The sequence below is a fragment of the Canis aureus genome, chromosome X (genome assembly GCF_053574225.1).
Source record: "Canis aureus isolate CA01 chromosome X, VMU_Caureus_v.1.0, whole genome shotgun sequence".
Classification (NCBI taxonomy): Eukaryota; Metazoa; Chordata; class Mammalia; order Carnivora; family Canidae; genus Canis; species Canis aureus.
In genome coordinates this window covers 3,912,487-3,918,633 of record NC_135649.1, presented here as the reverse complement: position 1 = coordinate 3,918,633, position 6,147 = coordinate 3,912,487, and the positions used below count along the sequence as shown (strand labels likewise).

Below are 6,147 nucleotides of genomic sequence, written 5' to 3'. Positions count from 1 at the left end.
GAAAGGGAGGTGGGTGGGGGGTTGGGGTGACTGGGTGACGGGCACTGAGGGGGGCACTTGATGGGATGAGCATTGGGTGTTATGTTATATGTTGGCAAATTGAACTCCAATAAAAAGAATTTTTTTAAAAATGAAGGATAAATTATTACATTTCCAGATTAAAAAAGAAAAAAGAAAAAACTGACAGTATTTGTCTCTAGTAGACCTGACCTATAAGAAGTATTAAAGGGAATCCTTCAGGTTGAAATAAAAGGAAACTATATGGTTACTCAAAGCCATATGAAAACACAAAGAACTCTAGTTAAGGTAAATATGTATATATTTATAAATATTTATATATTTATATTTATTTAGATATTTTATATAAATATATTTCTTATATATTTATATTTTTATATAATATTTCTGTATTTTTTATTTTTTAATATTTCTGTATTTTATAAATAAATAAATATATATTATATGAGGCATCACAGATTCCTGTATATTTGATTTGTGGATCATCTTCTCCTATATAAAAAGCAAATGCATAAAAGAAGCTTAATCTATGTTACTTGGCACACAATGTACAGACATAATTTGTGATTATAACAGTATAAAAGAGGGCATTGAACTATATAGACACATAGTTTTTGTGTGTTATTGAAGCTAAGTTGCTTTCAATTCAAACTAGATTGTTATAAATTTATAATATTAATTGTAGCCACTAAGAATAATCTTTAAATATACACACAATAGGAAATAAAGCCAATTCAGCACATTTGCAGTGTTTTGGAGGAATTAGAGAAATAGTAATGAAGAAGTTGACAAAAAAAAAAGATATAAGACATACAGAAAACAAATAACACTTTTCCTTTCGGCGCTGCGGTCGCAGCCATGAGTATGCTCAGGCTTCAGAAGAGGCTTGCCTCCAGTGTCCTCCGCTGTGGCAAAAAGAAGGTCTGGTTGGACCCCAATGAGACCAATGAAATCGCCAATGCAAACTCCCGTCAGCAGATACGAAAACTGATCAAAGATGGGTTGATAATCCGGAAGCCTGTGACTGTCCATTCCCGAGCTCGGTGCCGGAAAAACACTCTGGCCCGCCGGAAGGGCAGGCATATGGGCATTGGTAAGAGAAAAGGTACTGCCAATGCTCGAATGCCTGAGAAGGTAACGTGGATGAGGAGGATGAGAATTCCAGCAGGCTGCTCAGAACATACCGTGAAACTAAGAAGATTGACCGCCACATGTATCATAGCCTATACCTGAAAGCGAAGGGTAACGTGTTCAAGAACAAGCGGATTCTCATGGAACACATCCACAAGCTGAAGGCAGACAAGGCTCACAAGAAGCTTGTGGCTGACCAGGCTGAGGCCCGCAGATCTAAGACCAAGGAGGCCCGCAAGCGCCGTGAAGAGCGGCTCCAGGCCAAGAAGGAGGAAATCATCAAGACTCTTTCCAAGGAGGAAGAGACCAAGGAACAAAACTCCCTCTCTCTTGTCTGTACACAGTGGCCTCAGCATGAATCAGATCAGTTATTCAATAAAACAAACCTTTATCTGCCTGTCAAAAAAGAAAAAAAAGAAAAATAACAAAATGGCAGAAGTGAGTCCTTCTTAATATAGATGGATCAAATTATCCAATAAAAAACGGAAATATGAGGAATTCTTCAAACACTTAGAGAAGAATTAAAATCAGGGACACCTGGGTTGCTCAGCGGTTAAGCACCTGCCTTTGGCTCAGGGTGTGATCCCGGAGTCCCAGGATCGAGTCCCATATTGGGATCCCTACATGAAGCCTTCTTCTCCCTCTGCCTATGTCTCTGCCTCTCTAGCTTTGTGTCTCTCATGAGTGAATAAACAGAATCTTTTTTTAAAAAATAAGAAGGATTAAAATAAGTCTTTCCCAATCTCTCTCCAAAAATAGAAGAGGATGAAATGCTTTTTAACTTATCCTGTGAAGGCAGCGTTAGCCTAATACCAAAACCAAATAATGACACTACAAGAAAATTACAGGTCAATATGCCTTATGAATGTAGATGCAAATTCCTTTAAAAATGCTAGTAAACCGAATCCAGGAACATATAAAAATGATTATACACAGTGACCAAGTATAGTTCAACATACAAGCCTCAATTAATGCAATACACTATATGCATAAAATAAAGAGGGAAAATGATTATCTCAATTGATGCTGAAATAGCATTTGACAAAATCCAATAACTTTTCATAATAAAGATATAAATTAGGAGTAGAAGGAAACATTCTTAACATGATAAAGGGCATTTATGAAAACCTAAAAGATAATATACTCAATAATAAAAGACTGAAGGTTTTTTCTCTAAGGTCAGGAAAAGGACAAAGATGCCAACAATCACCACTGCAATGCAACATTGTAGTAAAAGTCCTAGTCAGAGCAATATGGAAAGAAAAAGAAATGAGAGCCATCCAAATGATAATGAAAGATTGAAAACTATTCACAGATGATATGATCCCATATATAGAATATCCTTGAAAATTCACAAAGAGAGCTATTAGAGCTAATATGTTAAATCTTCAAAGTTGCAGGGTACCAGATAAACTTGTAAAAATAAGCTGTATTTCTACACATTAACAATAAACAATCTAAAAATGCAACTTAAGAAATACAATTTCAAAAAATAATAAAATTCCATTTATAATAGCATAAAGATAAAATAGTAAATTTAAACACAGAGGTACAAAATTTGTATACTAAAAAGTATAAAATGCTATTGGCAGAAATTAAAGATGATCTAAATAAATGGAAATAAATCTCAGGTTCATGGATTGGAAAACTTAATATTGCTAAGATGGCAATACTCCCCAAGGTGATCTATAGATTCAATACAAAATTCTAATGGTCTTTTTTGCAGAATGGAAAAGTTGATCCTAAAATTCATATGAAATTGCAAGGGACCCTGAATAGCGAAGCAATATTGAGAAAAAGAACAGTTAGAGGACTTACTGTTCTTATTTTGAAAAGTTACTTCAAAACAGTATGGTATGGGCATAAGGATAGATATATAGATGAATGGACTAGAACTGGGAGTCTAGAAAGAAATATGCATGCATATGCTCAATTTATTTCCAGCAATGGTTCCAAGACTAATTTAGTGGAGAGAATAATAATCTTGTCAACAAATAATGCTAGGATAACCACATGCAAAAGAATAAAGTGGAATTCTACCTCACACCATATACAAAGATCAACTCAAAATGGATCAAAGACTTAAATGCAATAGGTAAAAAAAACTATGAAACTCTTAGGAGAACACATAGGGGCATATATTTATGATTTTTTGATTTGGCAATGGTTTTTAGATGATTTTAAAATCAAAACAACAGGGGGATCCCTGGGTGGCGCAGGGGTTTGGCGCCTGCCTTTGGCCCAGGGCGCGATCCTGGAGACCCGGGATCGAATCCCACGTCGGGCTCCCGGTGCATGGAACCTGCTTCTCCCTCTGCCTGTGTCTCTGCCTCTCTCTCTCTCTCTCTCTGTGTGACTATCATAAATAAATAAAAAAAAATTAAAAATAAATAAATAAAATAAAATCAAAACAACAAAAGAAAAAATAGATACGTTGTACTTCATGAAAGTTCAAATTTTGTTCATGAAAAGACTCTATCAAGGTGCTGAAAATATAATCTACAGGATGGTAAAAAAATACTTGCAAAGAATACATATAAACTATTAAAAATCAACAACAAAAATAATATTATGAAAAACGGCTAGAGGATTTGAAAATACCTTTTCCCAAAGAAGATATACGACCAAAAGCACATGAAAATATGTTCAAAATCCGTCATTAGGGAAATGCAAACCAAAGCCACTGTATATCCATTAAAATGGCTATACTCCAAAAATCTCAAAATAACAAGCACTAGTGAGAATATGTAGAAATTGGAATCCTAACATATTGCTTGTGGAAATTCAATATGTTGTGAACATTTTGGTAAATAGTTTGGCAGTTCCTCAAGAAATTAAACATTGAATTATCATATGACCCCAATAATTCCACTCTGGTGTATATGCCTCCAAATAATTAAAAACAGATTTTCATACAAAAAGTTGTACATAAATGCTTATAGCAGTATTATTCATGGCCAATAAGTGGAAAAAAACTTAATGTTCATCAACAGATGAATGGGGATCCCTGTGTGGCGCAGCGGTTTGGCGCCTGCCTTTCGCCCAGGGCGCGATCCTGGAGACCCAGGATCAAATCCCACGTCAGGCTCCCGGTGCATGGAGCCTGCTTCTCCCTCTGCCTGTGTCTCTGCCTCTCTCTCTCTCACTGTGTGCCTATCATAAATAAATAAAAAAATTAAAAAAAACAGATGAATGGATAAACAAAAGTGATATGTCCATACAGTGGAATATTATTAAACCATAAAAAGGAATGAAGTACTAGTACACACTGCAACATGAATGAAACTTGAAAACATTATACTAAAAAAGATAGCCATGAAAGGCCACATATTGTATGATTCTGTTTACATTAAATGTCTAGAATAGACACATCTATAGAGACAGAAAGATTTTGTTTGCTGGGAGCTGGGGGTATAAATTAACGGGGAGGGACTGACTAGTGGCTATGATGTGGTGATAAAAATGTTCTGAAACTAGAGTGATGGATGGTTATGCAAAATTGTGAAAATTCTAAATGTCACTGAATTGTACACTCTAAATATTTAAAAAGGTCAATTTTATATGTGTATTTTACAATTTTAGAAAAAGAATGGAGCAACACCAATCTTATACCAATCTTATACAAATTCTTCTAAAGACTAAAAACAGAGGCACCATTTTATAACTTATTTTATGGGACTAGAAAAGCATTGATACAAAAATCTGACAAGAACGCTATAAGAAAGAAAAATTATAGGCTTATGTCCCTCATAGCTATAGATGAAAAAAAAATCCCAAACAAAGCATTTTCAAATTGAATCTAGAAAAATACGAAAAAGAGAGCACAGACTGAGGTTTATTCTAGAAATGTATTGTTTGTTTAGGATTTGAAAACAGATGAAAAGATACATGAAACTAAATTATAGCTGATTTTCTTATTATTGAATTTTGAGGTTTTTTAAATATATTCTGGATACAAGTCCTTTATCAAATATGTAATGTGCGAGTAGTTTTTCCAAATCAGTGACTTGTTTTTTCATTCTCATAACAATGTTCTTCAAAGAGCAGAAATTCTATTAACTCATTAGTTCACATTTTCTCTTAAGGTTCTTGCTTTTTGTGTTCTATGAACTATTTGTCTTGTCCAATGATTCACAGATTTTCACCTATATTTTGGATTTAAGTTTTACAGCTCTTATTTTAAAACTTAAGTCTATGTAAATCTTAAAAAAGGAGGGGAGGGGATCCCTGCATGGCTCAGCGGTTCGGCGCCTGCCTTTGGCCCAGGGCGTGATCCTGCAGATCCGAGATCGAGTCCCGCGTTGGGCTCCTGGCATGGAGCCTGCTTTTCCCTCTGCCTGTCTCTGTCTGTTTCTCTCTCTCATAAATAAATAAATAAGTAAACAAATAAATCTTTAAAAATAAAATAAAATTTAAGACTATGATACAAAACAAGTTACTTTTGCATTTGGTATAAGATAGTGATCAAAGTTTTTTTAATATCCAATTCTATCAGCTCTACTAGCTGAAAACACTACCCTTTCTTCATTGAATTTCCTTTAATTTTTGTCAGTAATCAACTTACCATATATTTGTGGGTCTTCTGTTATCTCTATTTGTCCTATTTCCTGTTTGTTTATGCTTTTGCCAATACCACAGAATATTGTGGGCCATTTTGGATTTTGGAGGCAACATATTCCTCATTTGGGTGTGGTACTTTGGCCCATTTACTGAGTGACTCCAAAAGCTGCTAGTTTTAAGTAGAGCTCAGAACAAGAGAAGGCTCTGCAACAGGTCCAAGCTGCTATGCAAATGCTTGCTCTGCTACTGGGCCATATGCTCTACTTGAAGAATCAGTGGCAGTTAGAGATGTCATTTGAAGACTTTGGCAGACCTCTATGGATGAATCACAGTACAGGCATTCAGAATTTTGGAGCAAGGCTCTGCCATTATCCACAAATAACTACTCTCCTTTGGAGAAATGGCTCTTGGTCTCTGGGCCTCAGTAGATTGAATTAT

General features: G+C 35.2%; 1 pseudogene; it reads left to right on the top strand.

Annotated features, from left to right (window-relative positions):
- Positions 1 to 851: 851 nt before the first annotated feature.
- On the top strand, positions 852 to 1,574 carry LOC144308343 (large ribosomal subunit protein eL19 pseudogene; annotated as a pseudogene).
- Positions 1,575 to 6,147: the final 4,573 nt, after the last annotated feature.